We start from the raw sequence: 22,696 nt of genomic DNA on the forward strand, positions 1-22,696 counted from the left end.
CCCAGCAAAATGGAACAGAAGAAGCTAAATAAAACCACAAACCACAACCACAATAAAAACTTATTTTCGACATTAACTATATTCCTCTCATTTTATGTTATGCTATAATTGTGATACAGTTCCCATAGGTGAAATGCTATTAAACAATAACATTTTTCTAAAAAAGGCAACCAGGGCAGGCAAAAAGAAAGCCAAAAACATGAGTATTCTACAGTCAGAGACTGAATAGATTTCTGCCCTACTTCCCTTTACAAACCCAGTACAGTAATGCGCCACACTAGAACAAAGAACAATATTGGAGGTTAAGCCTTTTGAATTGTAGATCCTACTCTGCCACTTATTTAAAATGAGACTACTAGCAATTTGTTGTTTTTATTTTCAAAGTCATCCTGATCATATATATAATGATAATTCCTATTTAATATCTATCTCTAATGTACTAAGAACATGTTGTTTGTTATTCCATTTAATCCTCACTACTACTCCATGACATAGAAATTATCTTCGTTTAACAGATGAGGAATCTGAGATTTTGCTTTGGCAAAGTATCCTTGTTCACACAGTGGGAAAGTGGAAAATCGGGATTTGACTTCAAAACTATCTGACTCCAAAGTTTATGTTATTTTCTCTATACCACAGTCTTATTTCCTTAAGAAATTAGATGAGGAGTAGTAAATAAATGGGCTAGATTCTACTTTATTTTAACTCTTAAGAAAAGTGTCAATATTGTTTACTTTGTATTTTAAGATCTTAGCATTATATAAATTAATACCTTAGACTATATTTGAAATACAGTGAGAAAGAACTTACTAAATAGGTTGTATGGAATTTTAAATAAACAAAACATCTTCTCCAAATCTTTGATATTCATTTATACTATAAAAATATTCTTCCATCACAGTAATGTTAGCTTAAGTCTATACCCTAGGTGTAGTCAAGTGCTCTAATCAGTACTCACTCCAGGGAAGGTTAGCTAGTATTTCATCAAAAGGATGTATTCCAGATGTGGCCAACACAAGGTTCAGCTCTATTTATGAATGTTCAATATCGCAATTTTCTTAAGTTGTGGAACAAATGTTAGAGATTATGTTTCTTTGGTGAAATGAATGGTGTTGACGAACTGTGGATAGGCTGAAACACCGCAGAGGAAGGTGCGTGGATAAGATACAAGAATCTAGACTAGCCTTCATCCCTGACCCAGACAATTGACTACCTTGATCTCACTCCTTAATGGTCCTGTGTTTAGCCAGTAGATTTTTGATCACATGACTCAGATTAATACGGTTAGCTGGAATATGGTCACATTTGCCTTGAGGTAAACTTTTTATGTCAAGTTTTTGTCAGGACCCCCAAGGGACTCTTTAGGCATACAAAAGGGCTTGTGCCCTTGTTTCATACCTGCTGGCAACTAAATATGTGTGACAGAAGTCAGTCTGAGACTTGCTTTTATTTTAACGATGCAGGGGAAGGAAAGATATATTTTCTCACCCACCTCTAACTATTAGAAGTCACTAATATTTATCAAAAGGAATCTAATAGTTGTAGGTGCACAATTTGGCTTAGATCAGTTCAAGACAAATATTATTCATCTCCATGTATTATATGAGCATCAACTCTCCCATTACCTGGAATGATTGTTATTCCTTCACCATTATCACCTTCCTACCACCAAAAGGGAATGCTAAAGGTCAGGCAGGGTGCTCTTGTATCATTTCAAAACTTGTTTTTGGGTGCACTTGGACTTTGCACAGGTCTCTGGAGAGATTGAAAAGTTACTTGGCTGCCTGAAGACATTTCCATCTACATAACATAGAACCAGGCCTCCAAATGGTCCAACAAATTCGTATTCTCTTAAAACAAGGGCTCAATCCAGATCCAAAGACCAGAATAAATAAATATAAATAAATATCCTAAGATTCAGGACCTACTCCTTCAAAGTATTCAAGGTTGGTGGCAATATCTCATAAAAATTGGCAGGTATGTTCTCTCAACAATCCTTGAACATGGCTTTCTAAGACAGTGTGTGGTCATTAAATCCAGAAAAAATTGCCCTCCCCATTTCCTACCTCATGGTGGTGGAGAAAAGAAGAAAATCACCGTGGCCTCATGTGATAGAAAATTTAGTTAGGTTGATAGATAGACCTGGTATTGAGATGGGGTTTCTGAGCGCCATAGAAAGAAATAATATGAGCAGTTTTACCATAACAAGGCTTACAGCAAATGAAATCTAACATGATAGAAAATAGTATTTAGTAAGTGTGTACTTAAACCACTATTTTACAAATAGGATTCCTACCTAAAATTTCTGATCTGGATGACATTTGACAAAAGAATGAATCTAGGACACATTCTTTATTTGGAATGATATACATTTTTATTAGTTTTTATTTTCAAATCTCTAAATTCAAATGACTTCCCTCCTAAAGGCAGATACTTCCCTGGTGGTACAGGGGCCAAGACAGTGTATCAGTTCTTAGGTCACAGTGAGTTAAGCAGCTTTTAGTAATGAATCCCAATACATGTGCAGAGAGAAAGTTTGTAAAAGGTTGTTTAAATGGAAAATCTCTGTAACTTTTCAGTTTCTCTCTCACATATACTGTCTGAGATGGACTTCTCACTTCCGAGGTTGCCCATAACTTGGTTACTCCCAACGTGTAAGGAAATTTGGGAGGAGGCTGTAGAGTGTCAACAAAACACGTTCTGGACTCAGACTTGGGGGCAACTCTCATATTTATCTCTCACTAATATAATAACAATATCTACCTCATACTCTTACCAACCAGGGTTCTTGGCCTCCTTAATCAATAGAAATTGATCAGAGGCCAGACAAGAAATTCAGGCAAGGCTTTATGGGGCCCCTGCTGCAGCACGGGGGGAGCGAGAACAAACAATAGGTTTCCTTACTTGCTCGCTCGCTGGGGCCGGGGAGAGGTTGTTCTTTATATGGGTTGAGGGTAGGGGTGTGTCCGGGATCAGGCTGGAGTTGTGGCTTAGGTGTTTTGCTCACCCCTTAGGTGTGTTGTGTTCAGGGGACACACACACAGTACCCTGCTTTTGCTCCTGGCTCTTCAAAAGTGGTAGTTGGGTTTTTGGTCTCTTTGTATCTTTTGTCCAGAATTTGTCCCAACTGCAGCATGCAGGCAGTTATTTTTAGTCCCATATAGTTTCTTTGTACTTTGTTGCTTGAGGAGAGGTGTGTCCAGGTGCAAGCACTGCAGCGCTGTAGTAAAGGGTCCCAGGTCCCAGCCTGTCTTAATACAGTTTGAGGATTGATGATCATCGCCATAAAGCATGTAGCTCAATGCCTGGCACGTAGTAGGCGATCTGTGTTTACAATAAACAGATAACCAGATTTCTTATTCAAATTCCTTTAAAAACAAATATCTCCTAGTTTTTCTATCTCATCAACTTGGATTTTCACAAATTTTTAAAATTTTTTTGTGGTCATTGCTAAATCACATTATGGTCACTAACCCTCCATGGTGCGTGATTTTGCTGAAAGCCTCAGTGAGGCAGGGGGAGTACATAGAGCATTGGCTTGGAGTCAGAAATCCTGGTTTGAATTCTAGCTATGTGACTGGCAACAGACTGCTTCCCTTTTCTGAGCTTTATTTCCTCACCTTACCGTGTTGTTCTGAAAGTTAAATGAAGTAAAGTATAACAAAGTGCCTATCACGGAGCCAGCATATAACAGGTGCTCAACAAATAAGAATTGATTCTCCCCATCTAAGGTATATATTCTGGAGCAGTAAGAAATATGATATGGACTTCTCCTTATCCATATGTAGCTCATGGATTGGCACATCCTTGGTGTCTACCTAATCATTAAATATTCCCAGATGTCATGAGTAAAATGGATATCCAACTATATTTCACTGTGCGATAAAAGACCTGAGTATGTGAATTTGATTGTTTTCTCACTGAAATGTCTGAAATGCTCTTCTGTACCTTAGGAGGATGCTATTTTCTTTGTTAATGATGTCCAAACAAATACAATGTTAAAAATAAATTGCAGGGAAGCACAGTGGGAAATGAAATTTACCAGGTGGAAGATCAAGAGGAATTAAGTGCCAAAGCTCTAGCCCATATATCTGTAAAATTGATTTGACTTAATAAGTTTAATGCAAATAGAGCTGTATTCTTTGGGATGTGTGAATACACACACACACACACACACACACACACATTTTTAACTGTATGAGCCCATCTTGCTGCTGTCCATTTAGAATTCTCATGAATAAATAAATATAAATAGGTTGTTTTCATTTTTAAAAATCAGCTCTTTATCTGAAATTTAAAACTGAGCATAAATGAATATATGAACACATAGACTTTAAAGAACATGATAAATTGGGGGATGCCCAAAGACAGCTCATGGTTGCCATATTCTTCTTGGTAAAAGAAGTACAGTATTTCTTATCTCTTCTTGATTAAACCTGTTTATTTGTTACCGTTCCTGTAAATCATTTTGTTGCAACCACTGTTAGATTTAAAGCATGGAGCTGCTAGTAATCATGCCAATTTTTCACTCCAAAGCTTTTCTGGCTGATTTGGTGTAAAATGTTTTAGTCTGTTCTCCTAGCTAACCCTGTATATATTTCAGGATTCAACTTCAGTATCCTCCAGCAAGCTTTCCTTTATTTTTTCTTCCTCTTCAGGACAAACCAAATGTCCTTCCCTTGTACTCTTAAATCACTCCATATAATTTAAAAATGGTAGCTTTCTTGTCTGTCTTATCCACTACATTGTGAAACCTTGTTTATTCTTCAATCCAATCCCCTGCCACAATGCCCAGCACATAAGAAATTCTCAATAGATACTTGTTCAACTGAAGTGAATCAATTAATGGACCGGTTTGTGTAAATAAGTTTAATCCAAAGTGATTGCCAAGTCTCCACTAGTCTGAGAAGGATGCTTCTTCATGTACAGTTTCCTGGAGGAAGCATGGATGTTACAAAAGTAAATTCTGACTTGTGTTGCAGTGGTAGTTTTCCATCCTCTCACTCTGATATCGGGAAGAATGATGTGTTTACTCAACTCATGAAAATTGTAACATGCAACTCCCAGCGGGCTGAGTTCAGGGATGAGAGCTCTTTAGGCACATGATGAGTTCCACTCAGTGTTTCTGGTTTTCTGCTTTGCAAAATAAAAATAATGATTATGCCTTCCTTCCTCACAGAAGGGACCAGGATACTTGCCCTGCCCAATCAGACAAATAAAAGATGATTTCTAAATTGATTATAGCTCATCCTCTCCGAGAGGGTCTTTTACTTACCTGATGGTCCCAATTATCAATACGGTAAATCTATAAAACAAAGGTGGAAATAACAGATGATTTTAGAACTATGATTTGGTAATAATGCATAAAAGGTGGTTAAGAGGAAAGAAGAATGCTAGCACAGGTAAAAATAAAACTCCTAGTTAGTAGAAGTTCAATATACAATAGGATATCGTTCATTTAGGATAGCAGACATCTTAAGGACATTTGTAGTTATCTTGTAGAGCTGAAATAAGAGGATATGTTTTTATTCTTTTTTAGGACACTGAAAAATCAGAAAACAATTTTACTTGCTCAAATTAACATAGATTACATCTTTTAAAAACAGCATGCAAAAAAGAATTCACAATGCAACTAATAATATCTTACTCATAAATGATACCCAAGATCCAAGGGCTCCAGATCTTTTAAAATACTATATTCTTTCAAGAAAACAAATCATTCCTTTCTGTGTGTTTTGGATTAAAAAAGGAGGAAACTAAGCAAAAGAGATAGAACATTTTCTGACATAAAAACACTAGTAAGCCAATAGGAGAATTAACCTATTTCATAGTTTTACTACTTTTATATCTGAGAGTCACTCTCTAAAATGTTTATTTTAAAATTACACTCAGAACGAAGAGCACTTAAATCAAGAATGGATTCCATTTTTGATGGACCGTTATCTTTTCAGATACAACAATACACACATCATCTTAGGCAGATGGCTCTCTGTCCAAGACCAAACAAACAAGCGGACCAAAAAACCCGCCAAAACTAGGAAAAATATTCTATCAACCCCTATATTGAAAATAACTTTACAGAGAGATGCACTACTATAAGCAGTACTCAGCAGAAACAGATGTAGGAATGTTAAAAACAATATGACCATCCCCAGTGGAGTCACTTATGCTAAGCCCCACATAGCTAAACCGGGATTTAACTTAATCACAGTTTTGGCTCCCCCAGAAATGAAATCTTATACCAATTAATCAGGAATCGTCTGATCAGTCCTAGTGAGGTCATTTGCCTGATAGACTCCTGTCAACTCCTAAAGGAAAGTAACCTTGCAACCAGCAACACGCTTTTTGCCTAGAGTAACTTCCTTGTTTCTGCTCCTGTCTGCCTATAAGTCTTTCATTTTGTACAGTTCTTCACAGCTCCTTTCTATCTGCTAGGTTGGATGCTGCCCGATTCGTGAATCACTGAACAAAGCTAATAAGATCTTTAAAATTTACTCAATTGAATTTTGTTTTTTAATAGTTTTTTTGTTGCCTTTATCTCGTTTAAGAAGAAATATATTTTATTTGATACCTTAGCACCGACGCAGCCTTCTCTGATCAAAGGTCAACTCAACTCATTAAGCAGTTATTGAATGCCTATAATGTATTAAAATTGATATCAAAGTCCGTGCTGAGCTTTCTAGGTAGTTAAAATTGTATTATGTAAGTGAATAACCTCTCTTTGCTAATCTCACTGACTCTGGATTTAATGGCACAGCAGCAGGTGCTTTTCAGCTTTCTTGATGATTTAATCTATTGTCTTCCAATCTTTTTTCTAGTGCAGCATCTGTGAGCAAAATCAATTGCACGTTCCAGGCAGTTTTCTTTTTTTCTCTTCTTTAGAATTCATTATACGTCGTAATATATTAAAAAAGTTTTTTTGGTAGTCTCTTATTGGTTTCTGGTTCCAAGGCATTAAGAGTCAGATAATGTGTTCACTTGCTTACATTTATCTACGTGCTTTTCCCCCTTGTCCAGAACATTTTTAGCATTTGGTCTAAGCTGATCTAAAGATTTAAAACTATTATATATGTAACATGGGTGAAATTTGAATTAATTTATACAGAAAAGCTTTTTACAGTCCTCTCAGTTGTAAATGTTAGATGCTTATATTCTTTAAATGGAAAAAAAATTCACGCTAAAAGAGATATTAGTGTAGAAACAATGTAAAGACAGAAAAACCGAATGTGTGTTTTTCTTAAACACATAGAGTTAAAATCTAATTTCTACTGTCATCCCTCAGGTATAGAACAAAACATTTAATATCCTTTCAGTTTTCTCCCTCGGAAGAATATTCTAGGAAGTAATAATTTCAAGAAATGCCTCAAAATATTTTCTTTTATTATTTTTATGAGAAAGGTAAATTTTTCTCATAGGCCATATTTTTACATTAAGAATTTGAAAAAACATATTTAAACTATTTGTTTTCTTTCAGGCATTTGTATGTGATCTCTTGCATCAGCCTCTCCCTAAAATATTTTGAAAATATATTTACTAAAAAGATTTACTGAAGAGAGAAATAATTCAAATAAAATTCTCACACATAATCTTCTTAGATGTCTGACAGTTTTAAAAAACGTGAGTGATAAACGTTGTGCTAGAAAACAAAATCACTTAATCTATTATCCATTATCACATTACACAGTTTTAAACTAATAATTCCAAATTTTTAAGGGAGATTTTTGGGAATTAATATAGTATCTCCTTTCCCTGTCCACGTTCTGAACAAATTAGGAGGTAGACAATGAGTAAGGTGTCAGAGATAAAGAGAGAGGCATTGATTTTTTTTCTAAATTTTGAGGTAATTTTAGACTTACAGAAGAGTTGTTAAGATAGTACAGAGTTCCCATAGAACCTCCACTTAACTCTTCCTACTGTTAACATCTTACACAACCATTGGTACAATATTATTAACTAAACTTGGACTTTATTTACATTTCCCAGTTTCTGTTCCAGGATCCAATCCAGGATCCCACACTGCATTTAGTTGTCATGTCTAGTCACCTCCTCTGTCACAGTCCTCAGTGTTTCTTTGTAACTCATGACTTTGGCAGTTTGAAAAGTACTGGCTAGGTATTTTGTGATTATCCGTTAATTTGGGTCTACCTGATAGTTTTTCATTATTAGACTGAGTTTATGGATTTGGGGAGTACCAAAGAGGCAACGTGCCCATACAACAGATTGTACATGATATTGATATATTTTATTACTAGTGACCGTGAGAGTAACTGATAATGGTGACTTTCTACTCCTCCCTTCTACATCCATCAATTGGAATTCTCTGTAAGGCTAAGTTGCCTCTTCTCCCTCATTTATTTATTGATGCAATCACTTATTTTTATCTCATGCTTATTTTATTCTGTGGCTTATAATCCAATATTATCATTATTTATTTTGTGTTTCTAATTGTTCCAACTGTGGCCATTGGGGGTTTGTTCAGGTTGGCCTTTGAGTTCTTTTGATATCTTCCCATTGTGTTTTGTTTTGACTTTTGTTCTTTTTTTTTTTTTTTAATTTGTTTATTTCGTCTTTACATTCTGACACTTCAAGATGATCCAGATTCAGCTGTACTTTCTCTGTCCCCACCCTGGAATAAACCATCTATTCAAGTAATCCTTGTTCCTTTTATTGGAAAATGGAATTTTGAAACCAGTATCTAGGTGCTAGGTGTGCTCATTGCTACTGGTGTGTGACTTCTTGTAGGTCCTCTTAGCGCATAGAGCTAAGAAATGTATGTATGCATACCTTTCCAGGTATATACACAAATCTGTATTTCTGTACCCACCTATCTCTGTGAGTGTATATGTGTATATGTGTTTATATGCATGTGTATATGTATATATGTTGCTAAAGATATATACATAAAACATGAATTTATACTGATATGTCTGATTCCAATCTACCACTACAGGGGGATTTATTTTATCCTTCCTCTTTCCTTATTTGTAACTATCTTCTCAGAGAGAAACCTGGCTCTCACCATCTACAAAATAATTATTTATTTGTTCAACCACAGTTTTGTGGATACTTCGGGGATGGCTTTATTGCCACCAGAGGGTTCTTAAATGAGTCAGAACGGAATACTAAATAACTTCAAGTTGTCTATATTTCACTCTCAATTTTATTTTCCAAGTTAGATCCATCCATATTGCCCAAAATGGCATGAGATTCTGTAATAAGAATAAAAAACAACGTAAAAGTGAGCCAATATAAAATGGCGACAAATAAAGATGCCAACATTTATTTCCATGATTAAATTCCAGGGGAGATTTAAAATCTGCAAACTAAATCCTCTTGTAAGTTATAATACTAAGACGTCAAAATCTAGAGGAATTTTAAGGTGAAAATTCAAATTATCTTGTCCCTATGAGTTACAAATACAGGGCAATTCAGGACTTCACCAATTCATTATATGCTCAGTTTCAGCCTGAGGGGTTTTTGCATCTGGGAAGAATTGCAGTTTCTTCAGCAGCTGCAGTCTAAACTGTTCTGGCACTGGCATATTTCTTTCATAACTCCAGAAGTTGTATTAGTTTAATGCCAAATCTCTTAGAGTCTCAGTTTTAAGGCATCCAAAGAACTAATAGCAGATACATATACAGTTGTCAGTGGCCTGCCCTTGATTGAAAAGCAAGGTAACTCCCTGGCCCTAAGTCAGAATTCAGTACTCAGTGTTGCCAAGGACCATACAGAAACTCAAATGGCATTTAAAGAAGAAAAGATGGTGAAAATCTAGATTTTAGTTCAACCCGCCTGCCCATCTGGAGTTCATGATCTACAAAGTTAAACTCAATTAGAGGTATTCTTCTTTTAAAGAGTAGTTAACCAGATCTGAATACAAAATGACTACATCTGGACAAAAATTTACTGCTGTATCCTTTCTCATCTCTCAGAGACTAACGTTTGAGACATTGCTCTAGTTTCGCAATTGTATTTACTTTTAAATAGGCTTTATGTTTTAGAGCAGTTTTAGATTCATGGCAACATTGAGGGGTGGTTACAGAGATTTCCCAGATACCTCCTGGCCCCCGCACATGCACAGCCTTTCCCACTATAGACATCCTCTGCCAGAGTGGTCCGTTTGGTACACTGACACATCATTAGCACTCCAAGACCATGATTCACATTAGCGTTCACCCTTGGTGTTGTACATTTTGAGCGTTGTGACATATGTTCAGTGGCATGTGTCCATCATTACTCTATCACTCAGAATAGTTTCAGTGCCCCCAATTCCTCTGTGCTCTCAACTTCCTCCCTAATTCCTGGCAGCCACTTATCTTTTAACTATATCCATAGTTTTGCGTTTTCCAGAATATCATATAGCCCAAAGCATACAGCATGTACCCTTTTCAGATTGGCTTCTTTCACTTAGTAATACACATTACTCCAAGTTTTTATTTGGCTTGATGGCTCATTTCTCTTTAGTGTTACAAATTTTAAAAATAATTATAATGTTTTCTCCATTTTATATAGATTATGGATTTTGACAAATGCATAGAGTACTCATATATTACCACAATCAAGATGTAGTACAGTTCAATCACCTGCAAAAATTTCCTCATGCTATCTTTTGCAGTCAAGCCCTCTTCTCACACACAATTCTTGGCAACCACTGACCTGTTCTCTCTTCCTGTACTTTGCCAAAATGCCTTGAACCCTAAAGGATGTGGTCTTTTGGGTCTGACTCTTTTTTACTTAGCACAATGAATTTGAGATTCATCAATATTGTTGCACAGGGAAATAGTGCAGTTTTTTTGTGTTGTTGAGTAGTGTTACAATGTACGGATGTGCCGCAGTTTCTTTATCGGTTCAGTGGTTGAAGGACATTTGAATTGTATCCAGGTTTTGCAATTATGCAGTGTCCATAAACTTTGTGTACAGGTTTCTATGTGAACATACATTTTATTTCTCTTGGGTAAATGCCTAAGAATGAGATAGTTGGATTATGTAGTAAACTTATGTTAACCTTATAGGAAAACTGTCAAACTGTTTTCCAAAGAGGTCATACCATTTTGTATTCCCACCAGCAGCAACTTGAGAGTATTCTAGTTGCTCCACATACTCAGGTATCTCATGGTGGTTTTAATTTGCATTTCTCTAGTGATTAATAATGTTGAGCATCTTTTTGTGTGATTATATGCCATCATGTATCTCCTTGGTAAGTTGCTTATTCAATCTTTTGCTCATGATTTTTTAAATTGAGTAGTTTGTTTTCTTATTGTTGCATATTAAGAGTTACTTATATTTTTAGGTACCAATCCTTTGTTAGGTATATGATGTACACATATCTTCCCCCAGTCTGTGTCTAGGCTTTTCCTTCTCTTAACAATGTTAAGTGCAGAGCAAAAGTTTCTAATCAATAAAATTCAATTTATCAATTCTTTTAATTTAATGATTTGTTTTTGTGGTGTAATATATGAGAACTCTTTGCCTAACCCAAAGTCAAAAATATTTTCCCCTATATTTTATCTAGAAGTTTAATAATATTATGTGTTACATTTGCATTTTGAGTGAATTATTGTATAAAGTTGAAGGTATTCATGAAAGTTTACTTTTTGTCTGAACATCCAATTGTTGCAACACCATTTGTTGAAAAAATCTTGTATTAATTGACTTAACTTTGTACCTTTGTAAATGGTACCTTTATTGCATTTAAATTGTTAGAAATACAATTAATTTTTGTACATTGACCCTGTGTTCTGCAACCTTGTTAAACTCATTTTTTACTTCTAGTTTTTATATAGATTCCACTGGATTTTCTACATAGTTGATCACGTTGCTTGCAAACAAAGATGGTTTAACACCTTCTTTCATAATTGGGTGACTTTATTTTTCTTGCCTTATTGATCTGCTAGAAACTTCAGTAAAATTTTCAGAAGTGGTGAGAGCAGACATCTTTGCCTTGTTCCTGATCTCAGAGGAAAAGAATTCAACCTTTTACCCGTAAGTAAAATGTTCACTGTAGATTTTGTGTAGATGCTCTTTATCAGTTGAGGAGTTTCCCTTGTACTCCTAGTTTTCCAATAGTTTTATTTTTTAGGGATGAATTTTGGATTCTGTCAAATGATATATGAGATGATCATATAGTTTTTCTTTTCTAAATTTGTTAATGTGTTGAATTATACCGGTTCATTTTCGAATGTTAAACCAGGTTATTCCTGTGATAAATCCCACTTGTTGAATTTGGTTTGCTAAAATTCTGTTTAGAACTTTTCTCTCACTTTATGAGTGATATTGGTCAGCAGTTGTTTTGCTTTGTAATGTTGTTGTCTGGTTTTGATATCAGAATAATATTGGCCTCATGAAATGAGTTGGGAAATATGCCCTCCTATTCAATTTTCTAAAAGAAAATGTCATATCTAAAGGTATGTAAATATCAGAAAAGAAGGATAGAGGCTAACCTATGTATATCCACACACACCGATCAAAAAAGTCACTGCGTGAATAACAATTTGTGCAATGTGTAATGAAAGACCACAAATATTTTCCTAGAGGATGTTGCTCACTGAAAAACGTGAAACAAAAGTGAAAGGAGGTTTAGCCCTCTATTTTATTTCTCTTTAAAAGCAAATCAGCTCAAGCCCATACTTCTCTTTAGGAGTAAGTCAGGGACCTCTGAAATAAAAACATATTCCAGAGGCAATGGGTTCACTTTGCTTTCAGGTGGGTGTTCTCCTTGTTCATTAAGCTAACAAGGGAAAGGCATAGAGAGAGTTATGCTATCTTCTGTTTACATGGGGGGAAATGGAAAATAACCATGAACTGATTCACTCAGGGTTAATGGCAAATCCAGACCCCATTAGACCTCTTGCCTCTCACCTTAGTGTTATAGTTGTTTCTTCAGTTATATTTATTTCAGTGAAATTGCTTTTCATTTTTATCTTACTAGTGACTTTAGAATCTATCTCCAAAATAAAATGTAATTTTACAGTAAAGTAATTCTTATCAAAAGCAGGTTGCTTTTACTATAACCCAACCTCTTAATGGTAAAGCTCCTGAAGGCTTGGTCTCAGGCTTTTTTCTCACCACACTCACTCCCCAGACGAAGTGGAGGTCCATTTTCCCCATCTCTTTTCCTCTTGGGAATTGAGCTTTCCCAATGCCATATAAAGGGGTGGAGCTGCCATTCAAAGTGCCATAGAGGTGGAGAGGGGCCCAGACGAGTCCCTCAGAGTCTCCACCCAGGACACAGTGACTGAGGAGAGTCCTTTTGGGAAATGATATGATTGCTGAGAGACAAAGGATCTCTGTGAGACATAAGCTGAAAATACCACATAAGCCTGAACTGGCAGGGACTTTCTGGAAAATTAAACTAAGACAGAGGAAAGAACAGTCAAAATAAAGAAAAATCCATGGTGGGGGGGTGGGTAGAGAAAGAGACAGAGAGATGGAGATGAGAAAGAGAGAAAGAGAGAGAGAGAGATTGAGAGAGAATTGAAATCATCACTTAAAGAATTAAACATCAGACAGCAGATGTGCCCATAACTCAACTCCTGTTCTTTTTCAGTTTGAGTCAAGAAATTGCCTTTTCGTTTAAGCTAGTTTTTTGTCACTTTCAGCCAACAAGTGCTGACTACTGTTCTGAGTGTTTCTATTCATTTACTCATGCTGACAGCTTACACTGCTCTTCTAGTCCCACTTTAGACTCTTCTCTGAACCCTAGATTCACCTGCATGAATTCCATACTTGAATTTTAGCTTTGATTGGAGGATTTCGGTGGCTGAACTTACCATGTTCAAAGCCAAACAATTGGTTTCCCTCAAACCTACTCTTGTCTCCTTCTTCTGCCTTCTTGCCTCTCAGTGTGTTACCACCACTTTTCAGTGGCTCAAGTAAGTAAGAAATGAAACTTACCTTAATTACTTATCCCCCCGCTTCCCCCCACTGCCAACCCCTCAGCAAGACCTGCCATTCTTACTCCCTAAATGCTACAGGAGTCACCCTCTGTACTTTTAATTTTCACTCTCTCATCCCAGTCCAACACCATCTCTCAGTGTATTGCAGTATCCTTCCAACTATCTCACACTTTCAGCTTTGATTTCCTATAATCCAGCCTCTGCACAGCACCTGGAGTGAGCCTTTAAAAATATAAACTAAGTCACTTTGATCCCCTGCATGGAACCTTGTAATTGCTTCTAATGACATATAAAATAAAATTTAAATCCTTTCTCCTGGTCTAAAAAACTTTTGATAACTTTAATCTCATCTCTCTCCAAGCCCCGTACTCTGTGTTCCTGGCACTGGCTTCACACACACTGCCCCTGTTTGTCCCTTACCTTCTTTTGGTTGGACGATTATCTTCCTTTACAGCTTGACCACCTTGTCTGAATCACCAACACCATGATTCTCTGCCAAAACCCTTAGATCGTTTACTTCATATCATACCGGATAACTAATAATTAGTTATTTGTTATTTAGTTGGCTTTATTTTTGTCTGTCTCCACAACAACTAGCCTGGAGTGTGAACTTCATGAATTTAAGAACCATGCCTCTTGTCTACCACTGAACACCTGGTATTTAACTGCCTGCCAGTTACACGGGCACGCAAAGTATCTTTTGAATGAACGAAAGAATAAAACACACAAATGAATGAATGAATGACACAGGGTGTACTACGGAAGAATTAGAATAGTGGAGACTAATTCCATTTAGAGTTATATGGGACGATTGTTTTGGAATAAGAAGCAAATGAGTTCAACTTTGAGCAATAACTTTGGGAGTGGTGGGAAGAAAGGAAATAGCCTCAGAGAAAACTTGGAAGAAAATCTGGGTGTCTGAGTGTGTCTGAGTGTGTGCGTGTGTGTGTTTAAGGGACATACATGTATGCAAACTCCTAGTGTGTGTATGTATGGAGGATAGAACTAGAGGAGATAGAAAGTTAGCCTTGAAAGAGAAGATAAGCCCAAATGGTGGATTCCATTTAGTTTAGAACCATAGTTATGAGGGTAATAAAGGATGCATGTGAAGAAAATAGCTGTGGCAATGAAAGGGCGAAGTAAAAGATATGAGGAATATGAAGGTAATATTGACAGACCTTAGTGACAAATGGAATATTGTATGTCGACAGAGATAGGAGAGTTAAAGCTGATTCAAGCTTGTGAACCTGTGTGACTAGAGCATGGATTCTGTAAGCTGAGATAGGAATCCTAGGAGGGCTGTGTGTAAATTGGGAGGAGGGCAATGAAATTATGAATATCTTAAAACATACAGAGAAATAGCCAGCAGATACTTGGAAAGGTGGTGCTGGGTCCCAGCTGAAAATATCAAAGGTAAATAAGTTAATCAGCAACAACTACCACAAAGAAATATATTGAATATGTCCTAGAGGCTGAGGGTATCAGCCAGAGTACAGTGCAGGAAATGGAACACAGTCATTTTTAGCAGAAAATAATTTAGTACATATAATATGGGAATTTGGTGTTCATACAAGCATTAGAAAGGACAGAGGAACTTCATGTCAGAAGCGGACTCTTACCAGGCTTCTGACCTCAAGCTCCTCTGATCCAGTTTTCAGGAACTACTATTGCTGCCCCCAGGTTAAGAAAAAGCTGTTGCTATGGCTTCCACCGTGCTGAAGTCACAGCCACCACCACTAGCCAGCTGCAGAATTGACAACGAGCATGGGAATCCAGCTGCTGCTTACCCTCTACTTGGATTATGCCTGTGTGCCCACTTGGGTGCACAAGGGGTAAACACTTCCTGCCCCTTGCTGTCTTCCTCCTGCCTTCCAAATATGGCGTAGGTGGGTCTCATTGGCAGAACCTATAGGATATCCTGAACTCTCGTGGTAAGAGTGCTGAAGAAATGTAGTTTTTAGTCATCCAGCCCTTATGTGCCAGGGAGTGGGACTTCAGGAGCCTTAACCACAGTGGGAACGGAGGCTGAGGGCCAACAGAGAAGATCCAGCACAAGGAGCATGGGGCAAAGGGCTGGATATACATTTTCTCACTCACTTTTCTCAAGAAATATTGTCATATTATTACCCTCATTTTACAGATAAGAATGTGAGGACATGGAAACACTGAGTAACTTGACATATGTCCACATCTAATGGAGTGGGGGAATCAGATTTGCATCCAGGCATTCTGACTCAAAAGCCCACATTCTTGGGCCCTGGAGTTTTCTCCTTAGAAATAACAGTTGAAGACCTCAAAAGACAGTATATCGAATGAGAAAAGTAGAACACTGAGTCTAGACTTTTGGGTAATTCCTAAATGTAAGAAGCAAGCAAAGGAAGCAGAAACAGTAGTTCAGTGCAGCACACTCAAATTCAAAAGAGGTGAATTATCACCAAGGAGGTGGTGGTTTATGGTCAATTAGTTTGAAAACTGAGAAGTCATCACCCTAGGCAAGAGGCAGATCATTATCCTCATTGCTATTGTTTAATTCTGAAATGAAGGGCTATAGTAATAAACTCATATGGCTTAGGATAGAAGGGAGCTCTTAGTAGCTGAGTATCACATTCTTGGTGTTCTACCCAAGTGTGCTTTCCTCTCTCACTTTACCTTTTAGGTAAAAGTTATTTAAAAATCTGTTTTTGGGTCACCCTTATTCATCAGGATCATTGAGAGAACAGAGAACTCAGTTTCCATTGTTATAGGGCGCCACAGAATCATGCCCATGCGGTGGCTACTTTGGCTTGACATGCTCCAACTACATCCATCCATCCTCTCGATTCCCTTCTCTGGAGAGATCAAATTATAGCTCTGGAACAAATTTTCTGAGTCCCTTGTACTCTGACTTTGTGTGCATATGTCACTTACGACACTCAAGAAAATTTTGCATGGATGTTTAAGACAGAAGAGTACTCTTACCTCACTCAGGCTACTACACTGCTTAATGGCAGGCAGCATTTTGCTATAATTCGCTATGCATTGTCTCCCCATGGGGTTACCTCCAGCATTGTCCCTGCTCAGATGTAGAAAGACACATTAGTATGAACATATACTGATGATGATGACATTACAGAAGAGTTTCTTGCTGCAGGATCAGATATGTTCTTGAAATTCTCCAGATGGCAAAACTTCTTTCTTTCTTTCCATGCAATCAAGAGCCTCATTTGGTTAATTTTTTTTAAATTTTTTTTTGCTACAAGATCAAATTAAAACTCCTTGGGATTTACCTTCTACTATCAACTACTATAATGAATTATAATTGATCAGATCCAAAGAGCCAATAAGGAAAAGTTATCTCATGTGCTCAAATGATTAATACAATCAGGATTACAAAGATTAGTGATTTGCCCAGAGTTGAAGCATTGACATCTGGTTCTTGCACCTTTTAAAATTATGGTCGATTTTGGTCCCACAGAATAGCAACCCTGAAAGATGCATTCTGCTAGTAAATATGAGACTAACCTACCATCAATGTAAAATTTGCACTGTAATTGTAGTTCATCGGAAAATTAGTCTATTCTCTTTGAGATATTGTTTAGGCTATCCTACTGTTATTGTAATTAATTTTTAGATATTGCTACATTGACAAAAATGAAAAAAATGTATAATTTGACATTTGAAATGAAAAAGACAGAAACATAAAAAATAAAAATCACATTTATTTAAACAAAAATATACACACAGTGTACAATGAATATGGTTTACACAGAACAATAAAACAAAATGATATTTCTTCGAATACCAATATAAAATGATCTAACCTATTTGTGCCTCATTTCCTGGGACTATACATTATTGGTTGATCTAGAATATACATTTAACATTAAAACAGATGCCAATGTTTCAGATAAGTACCGCAAGAATCTGAAAATCAGATATTAGGTTAAATAAAATAATAACATCTTCATATGAGTATATGTGTACAAAGGATTGCACATGTGCCATAAAATGGGAGTGTCTATACAGTTACAGACACGTGGAGTCTGCCTTTTAAAAGTTTGAAAGCTCTTTGAAATGGTTTTTAATATTGATAGCGATATAAAAGCATCAGAAGAACTATATAGATAATATAGCAATTTTGCCAATATTTGAGTCAATATTGCCTGCTAGTCAATAAAACCACACCAAGTCATCATTAAAGATGTACTGCTGAGTTGTGACCTAGTATGGCCTTGGAGTAATTTTGATGATTTTAGGAAGATTGTGAATGTATTCATAACGTGTGTGAAAGTGCAACATCTTAAACGAATGGTTTATCAGGCAACATCACTTGTATTAGGTCTTCTCTCCTTTAATGTTCAGTCTCTCTGGGTACTATACTTAACTGTGAGCCTTGTTTTCCTTTTTAAATTTAAAATTCTAAATATTCATGCAATCTATAAAAGTTCAAGCTCAGGAGAGCTGATGGCATGTACATTTTTCAAGTTAATATGACTTTACAATTTTTTCCTACCTCCTTGTTACTAATAGACTGATATGATTTCTTTGACATCAGAAATGTTTTAGACTTCCTCTTACTTGCTTAGAAATAAAATTAAAAGTGATTAATGTACACTATGACTCAGAAAGGAAAAATCCAAATTTCCATACCTCTTTATACCTAATTGGCCTGCCATATTTTATCTACAACATTAACTGTATTTTTCTGTTCTTAAAGACAGTCTTTGCTAGAGATAGCATCTGTTTGGAAAGTTCTAACTTAAATCTTCCAAAGAAACAAAAGATCTAATACATCAGTACTTTGTTTATAAAGCAATGAAACATAAATATGGGGGGAAAAAAGCATAGCTCTTGCCAATTACAGCTGGGTTAAATCAATGTGAATTCACCTGAAATTGTCAATCCACTATACAACTCTCAGCAAATCATTCCCTTCAGCAGCACATAATTTGTGAAGCCTCCAGCTATTGGGGATGCCTTGTGTTCAATATGTTTGCTTCGCTCTGCAACTGCTCAACAGTTTTTTCTCAGACCAGTTTCTTAAATGGTGATAAAAGTTAATTTACTTCCCAAAAGATTACAAAAGGTGCCCTGTATATTGAACTAAACCACTGATAGACCATCCTGTTTGGAAATCAAACACCTAAAACATCTGTGTGATTTAGTGTGCTGCCAGAGTTTAATTTGTTTAATCTAACAGTGTGGCTTTCAATGGAGCTATATTTATTAGAATCTGGGCATGGTAATATGTTACCGTTTTTCTTCTTTTAGCTAATGCTAAAATGATAAACTTAAAAATGGATACTGAAGCACATTTTTAGTGATACTCTGATTAGGCTAACATTTCCCTGAATTTAGCCTGAAGTTGTTATTACGTACACTAAAGCTGCATTGCTGAGGTTTCTCTTGCAGACCATCATAGAGAGAGGCATTTTTAAAACACATCGTTATGATTAAATGATTTAATTATGCATAAAATATAAACATCAAATATTACTTATAGTCTAATAGGAGTCTTTAAAGAGGGTAAAAACCAAATCAAAATTGTAGCCATCTGAAGACGAGCGATTGCATTTTATATCATTTGAGTAATTTAATACTGCTTCCCATTATTGGTTATTTTCTGGAGAAAACGTGATGGCGGCATTCAGTTACGTGCTGGTAATTGTTTGACAACTGGCTTTCCAGGAGTTAAAAGCATGGGTTGGTAGCGTTTGGCAGTTTCTGTGGTGTAACTCCCATTGTGGTCAATTTCAAGCTACGGATGTGATGTTACTGAATGTGGGGTCCGGAAGAGAGACAGGCACAGTTAGCACGTTATAATATTGTGTTTCCACTGTACAGATACAATTGACATAAACAACCTCAAGAGCAGAGGTCAATAGTAAAATGTACTAAAGCAATTAGGAATTGGTAAGTTTTGATTATTACCTTTGTTTTTTAATAAAATCTATTCAACTGTATTTTATAGTTTAATATTTAATGATGGCTGTGTTTTCACAATTGGCTTACAGAATTTAATGATCAGCTATCATAGGTCAGCATGAGCCACTTTCCAGCACACCACTGCTATCCTCCTCTAGGCACGTATCAAACTTGACATAGGAGGGGGTTTGATTTGCTTGGGAAGAAAAGCATGGCTCTACAGAAATCTTTTTCTTCTCCACCGTCTTATTCTGTGCAAAATACTATACTTAGCTGAGAGGAAAAAAAGGGAAGTATCCTTCATCCAGATGCTAGCTTTTAAGACTCCACAGTTCCTCAGAAGAAGAAGTGTTAGTCTTATAAAGTAAGGACTAGAGGTTAGTTACCTGGGCTCCTGCTCTAACTGGGCAGTTGGTCATTTCAGTGCAATTTGTAAGCAGGATCACATGGTTGCTCTGACTCACTGGGTTATTGGATTGACCAAACTATTTACATCCAAGGATTGTTTGGGCAGAGTGTAGACAAAACCCAAGGCAATATTTACAAGAAAGAAACAACCACACAAGAAATAAATGAATGGGTGCATCTAAAATGTGAGTCTGCTTCAATAAAATATTTCAAACTTTAACGTTCAGCTGTTTTGTAGAACGTTTTCAGGCTCTGGATCTTTGGTCACTGGGTCAAACGTAATTAGGATTCCACCTTCCCTTGTTTTTAAATATGTTTTCTATAGGACTTTGTAAATAGCAAATACAGAATTTTTATCTACATTTGAGGATATCAGAGGGCAAACATGTTTTTGAACCAAAAAAATTATCTTGTTTGGAAATGTTACTTTCTTGGTTCAGTTTCTGACTCAACGTGATCCTTTAAAATAGAATGATTGGTGCATCTTTTAAATGAAAATGAAGATAGAAAAGCAGGACTGAGCCTGTGTTTGTACAAAAGAGATTTTAAAACTTTTTGTTTAATATTTTTCCTTTGATTTAGAAAGCGTTAATAATTTAAGAAATAATGAAGTAGCTTTCCAAGGATACTTGGAATACCTCTCAGGAAAGAAGCAACATTGTTGTCAATATGAAACAAAAATTTTCTGGATGAAATCCACTTTTAGAAGTGTGCACAAATATAAGCTTCCAATAGGGAAATGCAGATGATTATGCTAATAATAAATGAGAACTTACATGCATTTGTATTACAGTCAGCTCTACTCTTTTAGAACTTTTGTATTAGTACTTAATAAAAAAGAAAAAAGTCTTTGAAATGTCTTCCCAAAATAGAAAACCCTACTGTTGGCTTTCTAGTTAATATTTTTTTTCCATATTTGAGTCAAGAGGTTTCATTTTAAAAAATACAAACAAAACACTATTGTTTATAAGAATATTTACAAGATGATAAATCACTTAAGTTATCTTGGAACTCAGACTACCATTTGATATACTGAATGAGGCTTCATAGTTATTCAAGGAAACCTCTGTCATCCCAACCTCTGTACCTTAAATCCAGTGGGATAATGAAAATAATCACAAATGCTACCATTTTCAAATGAAATTGAACAATTCAAAGATTATATTTACTCAGTGAAATGAAGAATGAGGCATAAAGGAGAACACCAAGATAACCTGTCTATGAATAGATCCACGGTACACAGCATCTTTTTATGAAAAAGGCTGTAAATAGTTTGACACCTGCCTCAAGTATAATGCCCACAAGTCCTTAACTAAAAGATTGATAATTCTAGCATTAAAAGCCCCAAAGGGTTATCTAAAATACAGTAATTTGAAAAACCAAATATGAGCCTAGAGATATGTTTGGAATTCTTATTTCAACAGGCATCTTCGTGGAGGAGCTATTACATCAGCTATGGAAAGCCCCTAAGATCATCCATTGAATGTGGTCACAGCTAAGAAGTGTCAGTGTAACAGGCCTCTGGCATTTCCAAGGGAGATTTATGCTCTGGATGGCATGCTCCTCTGATGAGAAAGGAAAAAGAATAGATTCTTAACATTTGGAGAAAAAAAAATCTCATTTGTTCAGACCCTCATACTCCAAGCTTCAATTCCAGCAATAAATGCCAATTTCTATTTAACTAACTAGCATTCTTCCCAAATTTTCATGTATATATTTAGTGTGGCAATTTAGAGAACAGACAAGCCACAAGCTAAGAAGGTAAGAAGAGATTGTAACCAGGGTTCTAAAATTATCTAGCTGGGTAATTGGGGGTATATCTTCCTTGTGTTTTAATTTAGCCATTTATAATGGTGTTACACATGATGATCTCTAAGGCAACTTCTGATTTGGAGTTTTGGAAAACTTTCAGTGTTATTTTACTAAGTAAGGGCAAATTTGAAATTCCATTGAAGAGAAATAATTGTTTGGGTTTATCATTAGTTATGGTGGCCTATGTTTTAAAAGGTTTATTCACGTATACTAATCTATGCTAGACAATGCATACTTACACCATCTACATTCTATACCAAGATGACTGCTAGAAAACACCTCAAAGATATTTTACAGTCTTTCATGAACTTGACTACATAAAGTTCAGGCTGATGGGGCCATCGAACGTAAGTCAGAGTTTTGAGAAGATACTACGCTTTTGAAAAGTATTTTTACTGCTTTACTAACACTGTCCATCTACGTGTTTAGGAGGACCTGTCACACCTCCACGATGACAAAAGTCCTTACAAGCACACATAAACTGCTTCTGTAGTCAAAATCATGAGTTAACTCTCCCTAGTTTCAAGTAACTAGAAAAATATTTTTTAAAGCCCACAAATGGGCTCTCAGGTTATTTGTGAGAAAGGCCATGGAATAATATCTCAAAGTCTCTCTTCCCTTTACACTCTATCATAGCTTTGGAGTGGAGAATGCCACTCTCTGAATCACCCCCAGGT

At 36.2% G+C, this 22,696-nt stretch overlaps 1 protein-coding gene across 1 annotated transcript in view; it reads right to left on the reverse strand.

The window, feature by feature from the left end:
• Positions 1-17,606: 17,606 nt before the first annotated feature.
• The window catches only part of INPP4B (inositol polyphosphate-4-phosphatase type II B), a 758,305-nt gene continuing 753,215 nt past the window's right edge, over positions 17,607-22,696 (reverse strand). Inside the window, exon 27 of the mRNA XM_059922536.1 lies at positions 17,607-21,772. The gene's annotated coding sequence lies outside the window, so the exon portion shown is untranslated. The remainder of the gene's footprint in view (positions 21,773-22,696) is intronic.

The sequence above is a fragment of the Balaenoptera ricei genome, chromosome 5, assembly GCF_028023285.1.
Source record: "Balaenoptera ricei isolate mBalRic1 chromosome 5, mBalRic1.hap2, whole genome shotgun sequence".
NCBI lineage: Eukaryota > Metazoa > Chordata > Mammalia > Artiodactyla > Balaenopteridae > Balaenoptera > Balaenoptera ricei.